At 37.1% G+C, this 23,156-nt stretch overlaps 1 protein-coding gene and 1 long non-coding RNA gene across 3 annotated transcripts in view; one reads left to right on the forward strand and one right to left on the reverse strand.

Moving 5' to 3' along the window:
- The window catches only part of LOC116098834, a 25,531-nt gene extending 10,775 nt beyond the window's left edge, over nucleotides 1-14,756 (reverse strand). The window contains exons 1-3 of one of the 2 annotated variants that reach the window (XR_004121964.1): nucleotides 14,550-14,756; nucleotides 9,700-10,329; nucleotides 1,717-1,807 (exon numbers count right to left, since the gene is read on the reverse strand). This is a non-coding gene — a long non-coding RNA (uncharacterized LOC116098834). The remainder of the gene's footprint in view (nucleotides 1-1,716; nucleotides 1,808-9,699; nucleotides 10,330-14,549) is intronic. The other variant, XR_004121963.1, reaches the window with a different exon arrangement.
- The window catches only part of Cntnap2 (contactin associated protein 2), a 2,139,844-nt gene that overhangs the window by 580,270 nt on the left and 1,536,418 nt on the right, over nucleotides 1-23,156 (forward strand). The window lies entirely within an intron of this gene.

Raw genomic sequence — 23,156 nt, forward strand, 5'->3', positions numbered from 1 at the left:
TCTGCAGCTCCTTCCATGGGTATTTGGTTCCCCCTTTTAAGAAGGAATGAAATGTCCACCCTTTGGTCCTATTTGGGGTAGCTATGCTTCATCATCAAAATGCCCTAGAGAATATACCCGCAGGTGCCTTCTCTGAATACAGTTGAGCAGGAGCAAGAGGGTGATAGATCCAACAATGGGTGGAATATGGTGTCAGTAAATTGATTAAATTCCCTGCAGTTCAGTTCACTGATTGCTGTGATTATTTTATAATTTATCATCTAAACCAAACCTTTTTGATACTGAAACAGTACAGTCTGTGATTACTATAGGATAAACCTGGAAGTTTGATCCCACATGTTTTAAACTTGAGTCACTTATATTGATTGGCAGAGCTACTGTGATGATTATAGGGAATAATCTACACACACTGGTGTTGCATTGAAACATTAGTCTCTTTCCCAGCAATTAACCACAACTATTAAAAAGAGTACTAGGAATAATAATTTTAAGTCAATGAGTGAATGAAATATATATCACTGTAACACAAATGCCTCCCTGAGAAGTAATTGCTATAGCTTAAGTACAATTTACAATTTAAGTAATTTTAATGATTTTTGCATAATTGGACTATGAATTAAACTTAAAATATTTCAATACCCTTTCCATGTATTTCAATTGCAATAAAAGAGATTTTGTCAGAAGTACACAAATTATCTTGTTATTATATTACTGACATTCCAGTTTGAATTTTGAGATAATGTGGGTATTATAGAAATGTGCGGCTATTAATTCTATTAATCTCAAGGATAAAACAATTTTAGATATTAGAGGAGGTAATAGATGTCATTGTTTTTTCTTATCTACCGTATAAGTTGTATTTAAAAACTTAACTCCTGTATTCAGCTTTCCAGCCGAGAACAGCCAACTAATTCTTACTATGAATTTTAATTTATGTTTTTTCATTTTCCCCAAGTACTGATGCATGTGAGACAAGTGCTCCGCCACTGAGTTATGTCCCCAGACTTACTTTATCAATTTTTATCCAAAATGTACGCATTTTTTTAATGTATGCACTTTTAACTTATCCTCTAACAAATATAAACTGGGGCTTTGTTGCACTTTGAAATTTTCCAAATTAAGAATTCAATGCATAAAACATTTGAATCATTGATACTTGTTTAAGGTCACAGAATTTGGAAGTAAACAGTCCATGAGTCCTATTGAGCTAGAATCTGCCAAGTTAACTTGCCAAAAATATCGTTAATCTTCTCTTGTATTTTACTATGCTAGGGTTTTAGTATGTTGGTTGCTCTTAAGATATAAAATAAATGCCTCTCTCTCTCTCTCTCTTTCTGTGTGTGTGTCTGTGTGTGTGTGTATGTGTGTGTGTGTGTGTACATATGTGTATATGTCTATTAAGGTTGGGGGTTGTACAAATTATTTCAGTGCCTGAAGAGGCCAGAATGTGGCATGGATCCCTTAGATACTCAATGCACATTCTGAGAACTGAACAAAGAACATCTAGAACAGGGATGCACACTATTATCTAAGTTATTGCTTCAGTACCTTGATTTTGTTTTCATTATAGAATTCTAGATGGGGTTCTTCACTGTATCTCGCAGAGCTCTTTTCTAAGACTGGTGAAGCTCATGTGAACTATGAACACACACACAAAACACATATGTATGTATATGCACTTTATCTTTAAGGCCACCTGGACTGACACTGTTTTACCTGGTTCTTTCCTGGAGAGTCAGAACATTCCTCAGGATCAGTAGAATCTGTTTTTGCTTTGGAGGATCTTTTCACAACTTTCATCTAAACACTGTGAACAAATGAGGAGTTTAGAATATAGTATTTAGCACAGTAACTTCACATTGAATTAGCAAAGAAATACATTTATGTACTTGCTGACATTGAAATAATTAAACAAGTGTATCTTACATATTCATTAGTATGAACTTAGATCTTTATTTTACCCAAGGAGAGAGCTTTAGACATATTTCATCACTGTTCAACTGGCAAATTACTTCTGAAATGAGAAACTGAGAAAAAGAACTGTTAGTCTTTATCATGTATGAACCCTTATTTCCTGTGAACAAATTTGACTCGAACACCAATGTCTTGCCCTTCTTGACAGAATCCCTGATGATTTGGCCTGTAATTCCCACTATCTCCCAAAGTACATCAAAATATATGAATGAGAAGAACATTTTAAATATTTTTTTATTTACAAAATTTATCCATAAAAAGAAGTTTTGAAGCAACAAAGAGAAAGATGGGCAGATTTTGCTTTCATAGTCACCAGGACTTACCTGACAAATACCTTGAAAAGAAGTTTCTAATACTTAGTACTTAGGGTTTTGTTAGATGGTCTAAGGTTCTTTGGAATTATTGTCAACCCAGTGACATTTAAGTTATATTTATTTGTATATACATAAGCCTATCTATATAATATATAATTGTAGGTAATTATAAAATAATGTTTCCTGACAACTTTTCCATATATAATCCATCTAAATCTGACCCAAAAGTCTCTTTCCTAATAACTACCTTTCATAGTTAAGAAAAAAATGTACCATGACAAGCAACAAAATGCAAAAGATAAGAAACAGGTAACGGTCCCACCTAACTGCCATTCCTACAGACCACAGCAATAACTAGCCCTGCAACCCCTAAAGATGCAGTAGGGTCACTCATATCTTGGCTTTAATAAATACTCATTTAATTGGACTTAAGACCCAGTCAACAAAAGAAACATCACGCACTGTACCAGAAACCTAAGCATTCCAGATACTTATCCTTACACCCACATCTGTATAGTTCTCACACTTTACCAAAGAAGCTTCTCTTTGTAGCAGACATAGGCCATCACAGAAAGAGAACAACTAATTATGAGAACCTTAGATACAATGGATTCTTCCACAGTACACTTAAACTAGGCTCAAGTCACATCATGGAAGAAGTGATGGAATGATTCTAATTAAAAGTCAGAGTGTCTGGGAGTCTGCTGTTAGATTATGTATTCTAGAAATGACAGGCAAAATATACTATGATGAAAAAACCACAGGGATGGTTTTAAAAGGCCTAAACACTGACAACTATAACCAATATGCTACCATGAGAGAGAAAAAACAAAATGTTTCAACTTATAGACAAATAGCTATGGGCACCTAATGACTAACAGGAGAGGGAGAAATGGTCTTCCCCAGGGATAAGCCTCTCTTTGTTATTCAATACCAAGTGGACAACCCTGAAATCACATACATACAAATAACATTAAAAGGACAAAGCAGGTTGTATTTATATATTTATACATTTATGTAAATATAAGTAACAATAATATTTTTAATGAATCAATGAATTTGAGAAGGAATAAATAGGGTAACATGAGAAGAGCTGGATGGAGAAGACACAGAAAAATGTCAAATAAAGGAAATGATGTGACTACATGTTAATAAAAACTAAGGAATTATACAGGTTAAGGATTCACATAGTAAACTTAGGTATTGACAGTGAGTTTGAATGTTTGATTGAAACACTGTCAGTTCCTAACAATACAATTTCTACTAAATACACATCTCCATCCTTCCACAAATACTCTCCCCAATTAAGAAAGTTTCATGCACTGTGTTCACTTTTACCTTTTCTGTAATTTATTCATCAACATAACTGTGAGGATTTCATTAATTAATGCCTCTATTGGCAAACTGCTTAGGTCATGTTGACTAGAATTAAGAGTGTGCTTAATGTCTTTAACAAAGTAATGCTTTTTGTAGACATTTCTTATAAAAGAATTTAAAAATAGAATGTGGAAAAAAATTCCCAGCCTATTCTCTCTTTCACTCCCATGACTTTTGGAAATAAGTCTTAAAATGCCTTCAAGTATTCTACCCTTGGATAGCTTCTTCTGATATATGCTGAAAATGAGCAAACTATACCATTTATACATCTCATTTTAAAACCACCTCCCCTCTCTCCCTTCTCTCTGTATCTCTTCCTCGTTCTCTCTTTCCCCTTGTGTGTGATGAAAATACTACAGATGACAAACCATGACACTTAATCCATGTTTATTATCCTTTCCACTTTTGAATTGATATATGAACCAACATAAAATACAGAAATGTGATTACCATGCTTTACACTCAAAGGCCACCCTACTTTCTGTTTTTTTGTTTTTTTTTTTTTTTTTTGGAGTCTGTGTAATGTGTATTTATCTTTCCTTATTCATTTTTTAAAAGTTAATTTTATTCTTTTACTTATTCACTTTGTATCCCACTCACTGCCCCCCTCCCTGTCACCCCTTCCCACAATCCTCCACTCTTTTTCCTTGTTTTTATACTCAGGAGTTTCTGAAATTTACTATGTTTCTGTCTTTTGCTTTTAAAACTAATGGACACAGCTCATTGAATCAATGGTTCATCATAATGTTATCTCAACCTCTGCAGCCAGGAGTACTGTAGAAATTCCAGGGAAGGTTCGTTAGTCTGCATCAGAAAGCTTGTGTTTGAGCAACATATGGGGGTTGTATAATTAAGCATATTTGACAGTTTTTCACTGTTGGGTCTCGGATGCCTCGAAGGGGCTGAGAACAAAGGGAGATAGTGGATGGGCAGGGGAAGCTGCAGCCCAGTGGTTCAGGCCTGGTGCTCAGGAGTTCTCAGTCTGGTCTTGCAGCTGCAAACACTGGGCCAACACGTTGCATCTAGTTGAAAGGAGGCAATGCATGGTCGTAAGATGTTTTATTATAGAAAGGAGAAAGAAGAGATAGGAAAGAAGTAGAGTCTGGCCATGTCCATGTGGAGAGAGGGGAAAGGGAGGAGGAAAAGTAAAGATAAGAAGAGTGAGAAGCTAAGAGGGAAGAGAAAGAAGAAGAAAAAAAGAAGGGAGAGGACAAATCACACCTTATATGGTGGGCTAGGCTACCTGTCTATGGGGCAGGGCATACTTGGGTGTGGTCAGTTGACTGGGGGTGGAGTCCAACCAGAATGCTAGGAGCTTGAGGAATTGTCTACATGGTAGATAGCACAGGCTAATGGAGTTGGAGGAATTGTGGAGTCAGCCATATGTATCTGGGAGCATGGCTTTTTATTGTTCTGTCCTGTGTAGAAGCTCCTACTGGGTTGCTGGAATTAAGCCTCGCTCAACCTAGAACACAGACTGCTTTTCACAGTCCAACACTTCTCCAGCCATATTTTGGCAAATTTGTACTCAAATGAGCAGTTGTCTTTTAGTTGCTCATTTATTTTTCTTTTCAACATTTTGCTTTGAATACTTAGGAACCCTTATTAGGTTGGCTGTTGAGATAATAAAAAAATATAGTTAATGTTCTTCTTCTTTTTCTAGAGGTTGGGGAGGATTAACTACTGCAAGGGACTCTTCCTTTCCAATTTTGATAAGGTTCTGCACACCATGAAACCATACAGAATTCACATGAAGATGATTAAAGTTCCAGCATGAAAAAGAAGATACAAAGAGAACAAAAATGTCTCACAGTGGAGGGCCATAAAGATTGGAGAATCGTCCAGAATAGACCAAAAAACAAGACAGCAGCACCTTTATGCCTTCCCCAGTCAATCCTTCATTCTTTATGCAGTCCTAAGTATAAGGACTGGACAGCATTTTAGATATTTCAGCCCTCATATAGCACCTACATTTTTAGACTTTTATCACCTTCTCCAAGTTATGACCAATGACTAAAGAAGGAACTTTAGCATTTGAAGGCATGGCATTCATGGTATGGTTTGTTTTGTTTGTTAGTTTAGAGCTATTCTATACAGTGTCGCCCTATGATTTTTTCACTTGAACCACTCAGGCAGAGAGGCACACTCTGTTTTTTATGCATTTCTATGAATGCCTCTACACTCAAGTACAGTACTGAAATGAAATGAAGGCTTACATGTAGAGACTATGTAGAGAAGAATTTAAGAATAGAATAGCACAAATTTATGAGTTCACAAAATCCTGAGATTTCTGCTTAATTTAAGGTCTTAAATAAATAAAGCAGATGTCATCTGCCATCAAACTCACTCACTTGTCTGTTCTACATGTGGCCATGTGGTTCAGCCTATGTGAGACTTTTGCTTTAGCAGTAATCATAATTTTATCAGGATGTTCTGTAGGAAATATTGCAGGTGCTCTCTGTTTTTGATCAGAAGACACACATCTTCATTTTATTCTCAAAAATCAGATACTGATTTGGTTTACATTCAGAATCACTTTGGAGTTGTGTGTGTGTCTGTGTGTGTGTGTGTGTGTGTGTGTGTGTGTGCTTTAATTATCAGAGAGTAAAATACAATGTTTTAACTTTTCATGCTCAGTATGATCAACTCTCAAGTCATAGCCTTTATTTTCTTTACATTGAACTTCTAGAAAACCTGGGGTCCTTCAACTTTATGCCTGCAATTACATTGACATAATATGGTAGACATAAATGCATAATTGTGCTTAAAATATTATGTCTATGGAAACACTAAAAGTGGAAGGAAAACAATGAGGCCAGCAGTCTGTCTCCCAGAAAAGAACTGGAGAAAAAGACTGATGTGCAGCTCCAGTGTGCTAGCATCTGACAGAAGCAATATTTTTGAAGTTACTAACAGTCTTAATATTCAAAACACAAATAGAGGGAAGGCAGTATGTCAGTACAAAGTGAAAGGAAGTGAATTACAGGAAGAAAACACTCAAGCACAAAGCAGAAAATATCTGAGGCCTTCCTGATATGCTATAACCTGGTTCATTTAACCGTACTTTAAACTCACATTTGTGTACCACATATATAGGTAAATAATATGTATACAAGTTCATACATGTATAGTAAGAATGCAACCAATCCATTCAATCCTTCCCTTACTATATAGATATAGAGAATAGAGATAGATTTAGAAAGATAGAATTTGTAATCATGTATTTTTAGGAGGATGATCACATGACTGAAGATTCTCACAGAGGCCAGAAGAGGATGTTAGAGTCTGTGGAGCTGATGCTATAAAACCAATGAGCCACCTAACATGAGTTCTCAGAAACAAACTTTGGTTCTTTTGAAAAAACAGTGTATGTTCATAAGGGCAGTATTATCTCTTCAGCAGTATAAGAATTGACTGGAACTGAAAATGACTTCATTAATTTGTGATGGAGTGGTCCTTATGCATATTGGACCAGTTCTATATCACTGAGCTATATCCCCAGCTCTGGAAAATACCCTTCTATAGGCAAGATCAGAGACATAAAAATTGCCTTGACCTTCCAATTAGAACTTTAGAAATAATTTCTACAATTTATAAAATGAAACCTAAAGCCAAATATTTATATTTTGAACAAAAAGTGATGTTAGTTTGCAAAATAACATCAAGGCATCAGGCAAGAAAAAGAGAGTGTCTGCCAGCTGCCAATGGCCCTGCCTTCCTACAGAGGCTTGGGTTTAAGATTCTTTGATGTTGGTCCTGCAGAGGTAACCAGGCCTTAGGGACAACTGCTGGAAATATACACCTGATAAACTTTCAGAAAGAATACTGTGATACCTGCATTTTTATTTCTCTTTAGGCATCTACAGATAAGCTTTGGTAATCTTAGTCCTTAATATTATTTTTATAATGAATTAAAAATCCTTTATTTACATTGAAAATACTTTATATATAATATATTCTTCTTATGGTTTCTCCTCCTTCAACATCTAGTTCCTCCCTACTTCTCTATCTGCACAAATACACATTCTTCCTATCTTTTTCACTGCAGGATACAATAATGAATCTTAAAAATATTAAAAAATAAAATTAGATAAATTAAGAGCAAACACACCAGAATAGGACAAGCAGAGAGAAAGAAAAGAGACAAATTAAAACACCATGAAACACATGTAGATATCAATTCACCCACACAGAAAAATACCATAAAAACACAAGCCCAGAAATACAATATATACACAAAAGTCTGGGTTTATGTGATTTTTGTGAGTGGGAGCCATGACAAAGCATTATGAGACAAAAAACTTCCAAAAATGCTTTTGGGTGTGGAGCCTGGTTTAAGATTGATTTGTGTACCCAGGGAGACTCTGCTGAAAAAACTGATTTTTCCATTCTGAAAGTTTATCAGAGAATTTTATTGAGTATTTTTGCATTGATATTCATAAGGGAAATTGGTTGAAGGTCTCTTTCTTTGTTGGTTCTTTTTGTGGTTTAGGTATAAGCCTAATTGTGGCTTCATAGAACAAATCGGTAGTGTTTCTTCTGTTTCTATTTTGTGGAGTAGTTTGAAGAGTATTGGTATTAGGTCTTCTTTAAAGGTCTGATAGAATTCTGCACTAAACCCATCTGGTCCTGGGCTTTTTTTGGTTGGGAGAATTTTCATGACTGCTTCTATTTCTCTAGGTATTATGGGCATGTTTAGATAGTTTATCTGATCCTGATTTAACTTTGGCACCTGGAATCTGTCTAAAAAATTTAGTCATTTCATCCAGATATTTCAGTTTTGTTGAATATAGGCTTTTGAAGTAGGATCTGATGAATTTTTGAATTTCCTTGATTTCTGTTGTTATTTCTCCCTTCATTTCTGATTTTGTTAACTTGGATACTGTCTTTCTGTCCTCTAGTTATTCTGGCTAAGAGTTTATCTATCTTGTTGATTTCCTCAAAGAACCAACTCTAGGTTTTGTTGATCTCTGTATAGTTCTTTTTGTTTCTACTTGGTTGATTTCAGTCCTGAGTTTGATTATTTCCTGCAGTGTAATCCTCTTGAGTGTATTTCCTTCCCCTTTTGTTATAAAGTTTTCAGGTTATATAGCTGTCAAACTGGCAGTTTGTACTCTCTCCAGTTTCTTTTTGGAGGCACTCATAGCTATGAATTTTCCTCTTAGCACTGTTTTCATTGTGTTCCATAAGTGTAGGTATATAGTGACATTATTGGTGTGACTCTAACCAAGCAAGTGGAAGATCTATATGACAAGAACTTAAAGTCACTGAATAAAGAAACTTTTTTCCCTTTTTCAAAAGGGGAAAAGAATGTATCTATTTCCATTCATTTACATGCAGAAATCTAGTTTTGCTGTGTATTGTGTATTAGTGTGTATTTCTGGATTATTTATTGAAAAACAAAATCCAGATGTCAATTTGGTATAGACCTATGTATTGGTTTTCAATTTACTCCATTGGTTATTTTTTCTGCCTTTATGTCACCATCATGCCCTTTTATTAATACATTTTTGTAGTATAATATGAGATCTGGGATGGTGATGCTTCCAACAGTTGTATTCAGTAGTCTTTTAGCTCTAGTTTTTTCATTTTCATATGAATTTGAAAATTGTCTTTTCAAGTTCCATGAATAATTTTGTTGCAAGTTTGATGGGGATCACATTGAACCTGTAAATTGCTTTTTGTAGATGCTTATTTTTATTCTATTAATCCTACTGTACCACAAGAGTGAGAGATTTTTTTAAATCTTCTGATACCTTCATTAATTTCTTTCTTTAATATATTAAACTATTTACTATACCAGTCTTACTCCAGATTGATTAGAATTGTCACCAATATATTTTGAAGGTAATGTTGATGCTTGATTTCTTTCTATTTGCTATTTGTAAACAGGAAGGCTATGATTTTTAGTGTATTGATTTTGTATCTTACTCCTTTGTTGGAAGTTTATGTCATCTGTAGTTGTTTCTTACTGGAATTTTAGGGGAAATTATATATACAATTATATTATATACAGATAATAAATATACTTTACCTTTTTCCCTTCATTCTTGTATTGTCTTGTTCTCCTTTAGTTGTCTTATTGTTTTAGCTAAGACTGCAAGTACCATCTTGAATAGTTATGGAGAGTGTTGGCAACATTGTCAAGTTCCTGATTTTAGTCAAAATGCTTTTTTTTTCTCTCCATGTAGGCTGAAGTTAAGGCTTATCATCATTTAGTCTTCAAATAATGATAGCTCATTGAAAAGAAACAGGTATGGTCCTTGCAGTTCTGGGTCAGAAGGCACAAGTAGAGAATGTGTACAGCCAGGGATTAAACAAAAAGAAGTCTTCTTTGTCATGGTATCACAATAAAATATTGTGAGCTCTACAGACTTTTTTTCTGTTGATATTACTGAGGTTTAGAAAAACAGTTCTTTTTAGTAGTTTGTCCATAGTATAGCAAAGATTCACTGAGGCTTCATCCAAAGTTGGGTATCTCCTTAACAGCCAGAAACTTGCACATCAGCTTCTGGAATGTCATCAAGTTGAAATCAAATATATTTTCTGAGACTAAAATATCAAAAGCTGTGATTTTATTTAAGCATTTTAGATAAATCTAAATTTAGTATTGCTTTGGTCTCACACATGGGATCTCTGTCATCTTTTTGTTTGGAAGGCTGAGCTGGAATAGAAAATAAAAAAGGGAGATAGATTACTTCAGCAGTTCCAAAGTAGAGTCTGGGCTCTGTCATTTGTGTCAAGGAAATCATAGAAGGCAAAAATGGATGAGAAAAGAAAAACTCTGGTGTTGTATGAGTATAGAGATACTCAATGCTGGATGGAGTCATGTACTTAATCATAAGTTTAGTACTTCTATTAGTCATTTCATAAACACCTTTGTAAGTTTGAGTTATTTAGGTTAGAAGAGAATATCAGCAATCTTTCTTAGTTTCACTTTATTCCTAGGATATCTCATATCTAAAAGAAAGAACAAAAAGTAGTTTTAAAGAAACTGCCTGTAAATACAAAATTTTCATTTTAAGTAAAATATCTTCTACAAAGCAAGGCTCATGTCTGAACTAGCACTTTTATTGGTGTCTTATCAAATAAGCAATCTGAACAAACTGCTAAAGAGCAATTCTACTATAATTGGAAGTAGTGACAAAGAAACCTTCATCCATTCTTCCAGTGGTGACAAGTGAAATGAGTCTTATATATATGGATAATTATCAAGATCTAGAGTAGCCTAATAAACAAGGCTATGCATTGAAATAAGACTTGAAATGTCACTTAAGTTAGGTGAATAGAGGAGCCTGGTCATTCAATAGGCAGGCATTGATCTGAGATATCCCAGCACTGAGGGTTTGTCTGTATATTGATTTCAGTATTAGAAGAGGTAACAAAGGAGACATGTAGAGACACTCAGTTAGGATCATAAGTACAAAAAATATTCCACATTTGAAGAGCATTTGTCTCTGGCTTCAAACTTGACAAAGTTTCCAATAAAATTTGAGCTTTTAACCAGGAGAGGACAGATAGTGTATTTGAGATTATTTGGAAAATATTAGTAGCTATAGAAAAATAAAGTTTTATACTTTATATTCAGAATCCCTTGTACTCTGCATCATACCACCCAATAAAACATAAAGATCTGACATTTGTATTTTAAAAAAAAAAGAAATGAAATTGAGTGTAATTACCATATTTATCAAAAGACTGTCATTTTATATGTAAACAATGTGAAAAGGATCGATATTTGATTTTGTGTTTCTTATGTTACATTGTTAAGAATTTGTGATATATTTTATACTTACACTATAACTCAATTGAGAAGCTGAGTTTCCATCAGAAATAGCATTTCTATGTTAAAACATAAATGTTTCATAACATTTATGGCTACAGTGATAGACTCACATGGTTAAATTGTTCTCAGATGTTTAAAATTTGCCTCAGTAACTAAATTGGCTACCAGTTATTTAAATGTCATTTAAAATGACATTTAAATTGATTTCTCTGTCTCTTCAGCATGTAATATTCATCTTACCCACATCTCTAAAACTCAATAATCCTATATATTGGTTAGCCTGTTTGAAGGTGAATGGTGTGTTGAGGGATTACTTCCATGCATGAGCACATGTAATGTCCTTGATCTTTGAGGATAAGAGTAAGAATTCAGTGGTGGACTCATGGCAACTAGGTTAACTTGGATGTATAATAATTAGAAGACATAGAATGAGGCCAAGTTCTAAACATCACCTGCAAAGGTGGCTTTATTTTTATCAGAAAAAGAAATAGTCCTGGTAGAAGGAAAAACTGTAGCTGTGTTATTTATCAAATTAGTAATTTTCAGAAATTTTGGATACTCATCTAAGATGGAGCAGCCAATAATAGATTGGCCTTGGTGGAAAACTGCATAGATAGGGACTCAGTAGAGCTTTGGGCCCGAGGTTGATTTCAACAGTGGGAAATGTATGAAGGAGTTTCTTTGAGGCTCCTTTTTATTGGGTATTTTATGTATTTACATTTCAAATGATATTCCCTTTCGCAGTTTCCTCTTCTGAACCCCCTATGGCAATTCTAGTGAGTTGCTGAAGATAACTTTTGCTCTTAACTCATTTGCTGAGGGTCTCTACCTTCCTTTCTTTTACAGAGCCATCATAACTGCGTCTTGAGATGTTTACTAAAGTACGAACCACAAAATTTTATTACTGGACCCTAGAGAAAGGCAGCTGCTGATCCTTCTGTTGGAAGAAAGGGACATTTCTTATATTGACCAACTTGAGTCAAGTCCTTTTCAGTGGAAATAAACTGGCATACAGTGTTAAAGAGAATGGCATTCTCCAGTTGAAGACTGGAGTAAATGCCATGGAACCATGGGCTTACTACTAGCAATGTCGTTCTGTATTAACTACCCTGGTGAAATCTAAGCCCTACAGCAATAGCAACAGAGAAATAATCATGTATTTACATATCTCTGCATTGTATGCAATCCTCTGTTGGGTACCCGCACGGAAAAGTTTGTACAAGTCATTGCATATGCATAGTTGCTATTAAGCTTAGAGGGATAGCTGAGAAAGTAACAGGAAGACATTATTTAACAATTACAAAATGCTATGTTCTTTGGTGAAGATAATGTTCCTCATTAAAAATAAAAATCATTCAATTATCATTCTGTTGAAAATTATCAGTGCCATAAATAACATGACCTCAGAGGACAAGGTTGTGATTTAAAGTCACCAAATGGAAATTTAAGTATTAATAGCCCTAATAGAAAGGATCTGCTGTCGGGGTAACTGGTATGCCGACAATAATTTACTCATGATGTCAATCTTGGGAATGGGAGTTAGAGTTACAATCCTACAATATGGAATATCCCCAGGTTACCAGAAATAAACCACCAGTGGCATGGTGTGTTATATTAATCATCCATCTAGACAGAAATAGATACAAAATAATAAACCCCTCTGTTCTAAACATTTACACATACACAAAACAGAAATGGACTTGATCTTTTAAAATGTGTTTTTTAATGATTTTAGTATTATATTTGTGTGGGGATGTTACTGTATTATTATTTCTTCTGTGTTGCATCAGCTCTGTCCTAACCTCTAGCATTCTGACCTGTATATTGCAAACAGAGTATTCTACCAGAGAAAATAGACGCAGAATCCACTATACTTCAAGATTTTGAACTGATATTTTTTTTTTACAAACAAAAATGCTAGTTGTATCCTAATTTGGATATATAAACATAACAATTTGTCCTCATATCAGAACATTGGTGTAAAAACATAAATTTTCAATGTAGTCAGCAGAGTTTTACTCCATACACCTTAACTGGGAGTTAGAATGTAAATAATGAGTATTGGAATGAAAATACCATCAACTATGGCTTTGTTTTTTGAACAGTTCAGTTATGCTTGCTGAGGTTTGACTGAAGCAGTTAGAATGCATGGCAGCCCTCCTACACTGACTTTACATAGTGTTTCCCACAGTATGGTCTTAACCTACAAATTATTATTCAAAGTACAAGCCATTAAGAATGCAATTTTGGTATTATTAGAAAGGTTAAGACTCATGTGGGAAGGAATGTGTTCCAGGGAGAAAGCACCAAAGGCATGTGTATGTGAAGAGGAATAGAATAAAGTCAGTGAGCATCTCTAGCCAAATTCCTCAGAAGGTAGCTTTGGCTCACAACCCACAGGAAAGTGCTGAGGTTACAGCCCATTTTAGAACTGTTAGAAACACGTAATAAGCTGAAGTGCTTATATTCTCACATCCTTCAGATGTTATTTAAATTGTTGGTATTAAGCAGGTTTACACATTTGAAAACAATCAGTTCCAAGGACTGCAGAGATGGTTCAGTCAGTAATAAAAGTGCTGAGGAGGTAAAATGCTCTGCACCCATGTAAAAGTTGACCCCGGTTAACATATGTTACAGACTTATGTGTCTGTAACTAAATTGCTCAACATGGAGATTAGAAAAATCCCTGAAATTTGTAGGCAGGATAGCCGGACTACACTGGATACTTGGACTCCAAGTTCACCCACAGAGCATTGTAGGGGTCTGGCCGTCAGAACCCTCACTTCCTTTGGGTGCTTCTTGGGCTGGAAATTATTGAGTACCTATGAACACAAGCAGGTAAGAGAGAAAGAAAACACAGACCCCATGTAGCTGTATCGAGAGATGTGTGTGTTTACTACAGAATCACTGAGTTTAAATAATCACACTCAGGAACGAGACCCAGGGGAAATCGAAACCTGCCCATCTAACATAAACATGAGATAATCCATAAACACCAGACCAGAGGAGGATCTTGAAAGGAAGGTCCAACAAGCTTTTAACATAAACACGAGACCTGTCACTCTTTGATCTCAGGAGCTGCAGTCAGTGTTCCTCACCTCAGGTGTCCAGTTCCAGCTTGCAGCCTGTCAGGGCTGCTTACAGAATCCAAATCATTCTCAAGCAAAGGAGGAAGGAGTCCACAGTTTACCCCTTATTAATTTAAAAGCAAGAGGCAGGATCGAAACCGAAACAATTCTTGGCTTTTAGCATAGACGTGATAGCAGGAAAACAGCACGCCAGTCTGTATACACAACACTCTTCAAACTGAGTTCTGGCAGAAACAGGCTGAGTTTCTTTTAGTTTCAGTTCTTTTGAGCTGCGTAGTCAGAGTTGCCACCGCCATTGTGTCGCGCCACAGGCGGGTGCTCTCAGCCCTGGGACAGTCACAGCTTTCTTTTGCTTCCAGAACCGCAACGGAGCTGAGGGGCAGGATACCACATTTCATCCTCTCTCGTTAAAAACTGATGCAGGGAAATGGGGCAAGTTCTCGACACATGTGCATGGGCAACACAGGGGTGCGTAGTGCACTCTCTGACTCTGTCCCCTCAGGCACTTCTGCACAGCGGGTGGGGGGGGTGGGAGGGGGAAACCAGGCCACAATGTGTCTGTAACACAGTCGGCCTTTGACCATGTGCTTGCCTAGGGAAACATCCCACCCAGAGGAAGTGTCATTTTTTAGCAACATCCTTCCATGCAAAATGCCAAGTCTCGTCCGCAAAACCCACAGTCAGAAAGCTGATCATATTATCAGAAACCAGCTCATGTAACTCTGTCAGCCAGGTGCTGGATCCAGGGGGCAGGACGCAGTGCAGCTGGGAGCCAGGACTCCGGTCGGTTGCCAAGAGATGGTCTCAAGAAAATGCAAATTAGTCCTTGGCCAACTCGGTGTTCGCATTAACCTTTGAAATGCTGGAATCTCAGTGGTAAGCCAGGTGCTTTGGGATGTGGCCTGCTCTTCAGAAAGTAAACATTGAAATGATAAGGAAACTTTTGCTCCGGGAGAGCTGAAGTTTTACTAGCCTCTACTTTGCCAGGAGAAAGCAGATTACCAAATCAAAACGGGAAAAGACACGTTCCAAACTGGCAGAAAAAGCTTTTAGAACAAATGAAAACAAAGGCAAAATGAAAAAATGAAAACTCGTTAAAAACTGGCAGAAAAAACCGTTAGTCTAGAACAAAGGAGAACGAGACAAAAAGGGAAAAAGGAAAAAGGCTTTCTGAGCTAAGCAGCTGTTGAGCCTCAGAATCAATCTGACATTTCCTCCTCTCTCTGGGAAAAAAAGAAAAAAAATCTAGACTGAGCGACTGGGCCATGTCATACACAGGCATGAAAATAGATTCTCTCAGGGAGCCAGAGTGGTCTGCCGCAGGCCTACTTTAAACTTAGGTCTGTAGAAAAATTAAAATGAAAAGATTCTTAGCAGGTTTTCTAAATGGAGTTTTGTAACAAAAGTTAAGCAAAGAGCTGGATGTCTGTAGTCTCAGCACTCAGGAGACTAAGGCAGGAGGACAGTGAGCCTGAGACTACCCAGGACTAAATCTAGAAAAAGAAACCAGGCATGACAGTGCATGTCTGCACTCTGAAGGCGAAGGCAAGGACACCCTCACGCTCCAATCAAGTCTGAGGTCAGCATGGGCCACACACACAAGCCCCTGTCTCAAAAGGCAAACCCCTGTAGACCTCTTGGGGAAGAGACCTCCTCTCCTGGTCTAAAAAGGCAAAATTCCAATTGTGCAACATGCACATACAACAATGAAAATCCTAGTAAAAGAAAGTGAAAAAAAATCCTTTTTCGTGTTAAAAAAAAATCCTTTTTGTCTGTTAATAGTTTGGGGCAAACCAATGGCACTGAAAGCTTGAAAACAATGATCAAAAACATTATTAGAGGCTTCTCCTGTTTGTAGGGAAGCAAAAAATAAATCCAGAACAGGTAACAATGTAGACATGTATATAATTAAGCTTTCTAAATTTTTGCATAAATGTGTCATATCTAAATGTCAGGTACTAATAGATACCAGCCCTCTAGGGTCTATCCCCAAATGTAGGACTGGGGCAAAAATGACACATTTTGAGCACTGTTTAATGATCATTCTTGCTTGTTCTCTGGAAATTAAATGTTTGAACCTCAGAGTCTGGTTGGACAAATGGAAACTTATCATGGTCTCGTTTAATCCAGGCCACAGGATCAGAAACCACAATCTCTCTGTATAAGAGCTCTGTCAATGGTTATTGTCTTTGGCTAAAGGTCTTGGCAGGTCAGAATGAGCCCTAGTATGACCAATATAGAATTGATTTTTATGTGCAAGAATGATATTATGGCAACTGATTAAATAGAAGTCTTGTAGGCACGTTTATTTTAAAAACTGTGCAAAACAGAAGCTGTTGGAGGAAAACTTAAACGTATCAGACACAGCTTCAAAGGCCAATAAAACCACAGTTAATTCAGCCAACTAGTGGAGAGACCAGGAATACTTAATTACTTGTATACCAATAATGAGAAAACTAATTCTTTCTAGATATGCCATCAGTAAATACCACCAGGGCATTCTCTATAGTCTTCCAAGCCATTACCTTGGAAAGATGACTAGGAGAATAAATAAAAGCTTTAAAAATCTAAAAGTTGAGTAAGTAGCTAGCTCCAAGGTAAAAGGTGGGAAAATAACATCTGGCTCTTTGCCAAGGTGAGTTAACGTTTGTATCCTACCCAGCATAATTATCTGTGCAAAAGCTTCATAAAATGACACAAAATTACGTTTTGGAGACATCCTTGAATGGACCCACAAATAGGTTCTTACTGTCACAACAATGTAAAGGTATACTCAATAGTCTTATCCACCTGCTGTAAAGCAGATATCTTTTCTTAATTAAGGATCTAGGAGAAATTGGATCAGAATTACCTCTAAAAATATCAATAAGACCATCTAGTTTCTTGTGGTAAATTTAGATAAGGACGAAGCCAATAAATATCGCCCAATAAATTTTGAAAATCAATTAAGGTTAACAATTGGTTTCTGTACCTTCTCTGGGGCAGTTTGTAACTCTACCTGATTAAAGGCAAATAAATCTTTAAACCACGAAAATAAAATCATTTTGGAATTGTCACTGTTCTCCAAACAAATCAAGAATCATAACTCTTTACACAGTCTAACAATCTTCATTTATCTGATGATTTCTAATCACAACTTAAGTGTGTTTCATGGAGAATCTGATTTCTACAGATGACTTGTTTCGAACGGTTCTCACACTAGCACTGAAGCTGATTCTATATATACAGGAGTATTATTAATCTACTTGATTTTATCTGTATGGGGCATAGGGAATACAGTAGCCACTATGGAAAAAGTGTCATCATGATAAGGCTTATGGACTCTGTATAAATTAATGTCTCTTTGAATTTCAGGAGCACCAGAGCAGCTCTGTCTAGTCTCATATGTAATAGTTCTTTGGCCCAATGCTACTCTTACTTGATTTGACCATCTAGTGTCTGCCTAGTGACTGCTTGTTGTCTCTCTGCACTTTTTGCCCTTTCTGGACAATCGCGCTAGAAATGGTTAAGCTATATAGAAGCAGCAGTTCTCGCTAACTTGTCGGTAAGCCAAGCCTATTGGGACAGCTGTCTCTGGCACTGTGGCTGTGACTGTTGAGCTTTGATAAAAAACAGGTTTCATGTTGATGCAGAGACGAAAATTCTTAAATGAACTTAAAATCAAAAACTTGATAATATCTATGTAAATCGTCACTCTGACCTCTACGATCCACAACCAGATAAGTCAGGGAATGTGAATCCCCTGCTAGGAACATCGGGCACTGGGACACACTTCTTCTTTCGTTCTCGGATAGCTGTCCTTCTCTTTCCCTGTCTGAAGTATTTCCCCTGTTTTCATCAAATAACTCTCTCATATTGGTCTCGAGTTCAATTCTAGCTGGAAGAGACCCACTTTGAAAACTCTCTCTTCTGCTCGGTTTTCTCATTATCTTTAAAATATCTAAAAACCATCTCCCAAAGGCTCTATTGGGATCAGCGCACACGCATAATCGTTGCTTCTGCTAGACTACTTGGGAGATGTAGTCAAAGGGACAGGCGAGCCACGGACCTGCAGAAGGTCTCTGGTACTTGTCTAAGAGCTGGGCCGTGTGAGCCACGCCTGTTGTCTGGCTGGGCTATGCCTATAAGACCTTCTAGCTAACCGCTAGCAGCTAGGTCAACCCACAAGCCCATGCCGACAAAATTTCTGTCAAAAAGGCTAGGCACTCTGTCGCTGGACTGGAGCTTAGGCAGCTGTTGGAGGAGGTATTACCAAACTGTGCCTAACTCTGTGCAGTCCAGCCAATCACTGCTCTGATCTGAGCACCCGGGAGCTGTAGGCGGGCAGAGCAGAAGGCAGCTGTACCCAAAGAGTCATCAACTGTGCGACCCTGGCCCCACTCTGCCGTCTACAGTCAGCTCAGACAGACTGGCTTGACTGGCAGATCAGATGTCGGATGCTGGCGCACAATGAATCCAGAGAGTGTGCACTCTGTGGCCCTGGCCAGGCTGCCAGGAGGCTGTACCCTCCCGGGACTGCCCGCCACCTCGCTAGCACCACATGTAATCTTAGACAGGAGACGAGACTTTCGCACTCAGACCACAATACGAGACAAACTTAACATGTAACATAAATACACATAAACAAATACCCCCTGTAGCTCTGTGCACCGAGCTGTTCAAAACAGGGGAATGACTGCCCCCAAACCTCGGGTTACCGCAGTCAACATCCCTCGGAAAAAAAAAAACAAGAACTCAGCCTAACCGGCTGGCCCCTGAACACCCAGCCTTACTGGCTGACCCTTGGCATACCAAATCCCTTGACGGAATCACCCCCACCGATATCCTGTCGACCTCCGGTGAATATCCTCGCCAACAATACTAAGCTAAAATGAGAGCTCTCAGATAAAAACTTTAAGTGCCTCTCTTAAATTTCTAGTAGGATAATTAATCCATCTAGCCCTCAATCCAGGGGCAAAAGGCTTCACTCCTACTCCTAAGTCTCAAACAGCCTGCCCCGATTCTGGGGAGCTGTCTAGAAATCTCTGCATCTATGTTTATTTTACCTCCGAGAAATCCTGCATCTGGCGGTGGGGTCCCTCAATAAATTTCTCCCATGATCCAAGGTCCATGTAAGGGACCATTTATAGGGGTCCCTTACATGGAAATTATTGAGTACCTGTGAACACAAGCGGGTAAGAGAGAAAGAAAGACACGGACGCCATGTAGCTGTACCGAGAGATGTATATGTTTACTACAGGATCACTGAGTTTAAATAATCATACTCAGGAGCGAGACCCAGGGGAAATCGAAACCCGCCCATCTAACATAAACAGGAGATAATCCATAAACACCAGACTGGAGGAGGATCTTGAAAGGAAGGTCCGACAAGCTTTTAACATAAACATGAGACCTGTCAGTCTTTGATCTCAGGAGCTGCAGTCAGTGTTCCTCACCTCGGGTGTCCAGTTCCAGCTTGCAAGCCTGTCAGGGCTGCTTACAGAATCCAAATCGTTCTCAAGCAAAGGAGGAAGGAGTCCACAGAGCACGAAGCAGAAAAATATTGTGGAGAACACCTGAAAGGGACAATTGATGTGGTCCACAGGTTTCTACACACATACATGCATGTATACATTCTTATGGATATATATGTATACAAAGGTAAATTTCTAGTGAAACTGAGTAACACTGTGATCAGTCATTTCCAAAGGTTTCACAAGACAATGAATAAAAACAATCAAATTATAAATCCTGTTAAGTGTACAGGAATAAGATCTAAGACATCTGGTTGCTTTGAAAATGATCTGTCGTGGTTAAGAGCAGGATTTATCAGGCCACATAAATCGAAACATTTGCCTGGCATTAACTCAATATGCAATTTGTCAAAAATTAAAGTTTGGGTTGTTAATTTGCTCAATGGTTAAATCATGAGAAGACAAGTGTCAAAAAAAAATCCACGTTTAGATGAATTGATATGCGCACATTCATTAACACAGTTTAAACATATCATAACTGTTAAAACAGAGTGACTATGAGACTTAAGAAAAGATGTTATATTAGGAAAATAATGCTAAATGTCAATACATAATGTTATCAAAGTATATTTATAAAACAGAAACAAAGTCTAACTCAGAATGCTTGGGAAATTTGTCTAGATGACACTAGCATGGGTTATTTCTTTCAATGTGTTTTATTTTTTTTTTTAGGCAAATTTTACTCTGAGTTGTAAACAACAATTATAAACAATAGTAGCAATGCTCGCTGCTCCAAATCATGAATTCATTTATAAAGGGGAGTTAGATAGCTGCATAGACTTCTGAGGCACTAGAGTTAGGTATGAACTACTATCAACATACCATATCCACCACACCCAAGCTCCTCAGTGATGTCCTCACTGTGCATACCAACACCCTTGCCAGACCAAAGGGTGCAACTGAATCTCACAGAACCCATGCTAGAAAAAATTCAGTTCTACACAAAAATGTCTTCTTCCTATCCTTTAAATCACTAAAATGCTAAGTTCATGTGCCACAACAAATTTTGTCTCTACTGTGTCTTTCTACTTTAGCAGCAAGGGAAGCTGAGAAAATGAACTTCTGATGTGCTTTAAACATGTTGAGTATTAGAAGCTGTCATAAGGCTATTGTGATATCCCCAGACCAATGGAAAGAGCATAATAAGGATTCATTAATTACTCCAAGTAAAAGTTCACATAAGCTCGTATAAGACAAAGAGAGAATTATCTGATATTATCAATTGTTGGGTTAGAAATGTCCCCTAAAATGAACTGTATTTCAAAAGGTAGCAACTATTTTAGGATTGACTGGAGGAAATAAAGAACAATAATGAACCATGACCTGACTTGTTAATTGAGGTAAGAACTGTGTCAGGAACAAGATAATATTATCCCTTATTCAACATGTGAAGAGTATTAATACATTACTGGGGAAATGCATATACAAAATCTCTTTTAGGGGAGCAAAGAGAAGTTATTTGCTTGCTCACTAAGCAGATACTTGCTGCAGACATTTCACAATTGATGAAAATATTAAATTAAATAATGAACATATCTTTGAAATACCAAATTTTCATACAAATTGAATAGTTGAATTAGAAATAAAAGATATTAAGCTTTAAAGAAAAAAAAGGGGGTGAAAACACCCATGGAAAGATGGGCAGAGGTATTTAACAGGAAGTTTGCTGATGTTCAGTGTGAAGTTGGGTAGTGGTGATGGCCAGATTAAAAAACTGAGTTTTAATAGTCATTTTTTAAAACATTTCAATGTTGTTTACCCAAATTACATGGGAGCATGATTAGAACATGATGCTAGGGAAATTCCAGTTTTATATTATATAGAATGAAGGTGATGTAAGAGACATTAGAAAAGAGATTGACCATCCTGTGTATCTAATATGAAGTCTCTTACTATACCATGAGAAAGTTAAGCCTAGTAGAAACTGGGTATACCCAGAATGATCCCATCCTTTTTGGTTACAAGGTAGATATATGCTTGGAAGTGGATGCACATCCGAGTGAAGCCATTGAAAGGACCATGTTAGCATTCACAGATATAGAAAGATAACAAGAAATACATTCTATTGAAAAGACAATTAGCTTAGATAAAATGTGGTAGAGTTAATGTACTGGGTTGGTGCTCTAAGCAGAACAAACGACAGGTCATTCCCTGGCTCTGTTTGCCTCAGCATGAAAAAAGCTTCCTCATATCAGTTTGTCACACACTGAGATTTTCTTACTTTTGCCTCCAATTGTACCTTTCTTGATGAAGTCCTTCAAAATATTCTCTCTATTCTAAGTTCAAGTAAGCACTGACCTTCGACAACCATGCGTCTGGTAGGAAATGCCTATTCAATAAATTGGAAGCAGGTTGAAATTACAGACATATACCTAAATGTTACACTTCTAGATTTGATATGAAGAGATGTAACTCTTCATGGAAGAATATATAAAGAAAAGTCAAACAAAAGAGATCCTGGCAAGATAAGATCTTTGTTTGTTTGTTTTGTTTTGGGTTTTTTTGTTTGTTTTTTTTTTTTGTTTGTTTTGTTTTGTTTTGAGACAGGGTTTCTCTGTAGAGCCCTGGCTGTCCTGGAACTCACTCTGTAGACCAGGCTGGCCTTGAACTCAGAAATCTCCCTGCCTCTGCCTCCCAAGTGCTGGGATTAAAGGTGTGTGCCACCACCACCTCGTGGCAAGATAAAGTCTTAATGAAAATATATCTATTCCATTCATAGAAGTTCATGCAGGTGTTGACATGGAGGAAATAAGATAAGAGATTATGATGTTTGAAGTGGTTATGAATTCAAAAAGGGATAGATTTGTAAAATTTGGAAATAATTAACGGTAATGATGAGAAGAATAGAAAAATCTGTGAGGCTCAGATGAGCTTTTCTTTAAGCATGTAACTGAAAGTCTTACTTTGTGATTTTCTGTGAAAAATCATCGAATTTGAAGCAAAAGGATTATGCCCTCTGTTGAGAAGAAAGCTGACTTGCTAAATACCCAATGTTAATCACCTCAAAGAAAGAGAGATTAGTGAGACTCCATGATCCACTTAGAGACTTGGTATTATACTAAATACACATACACACACACATACACACACACACACACACACA

The sequence above is a fragment of the Mastomys coucha genome, unplaced genomic scaffold (assembly GCF_008632895.1).
Source record: "Mastomys coucha isolate ucsf_1 unplaced genomic scaffold, UCSF_Mcou_1 pScaffold20, whole genome shotgun sequence".
In the NCBI taxonomy this organism is placed as follows: Eukaryota; Metazoa; Chordata; class Mammalia; order Rodentia; family Muridae; genus Mastomys; species Mastomys coucha.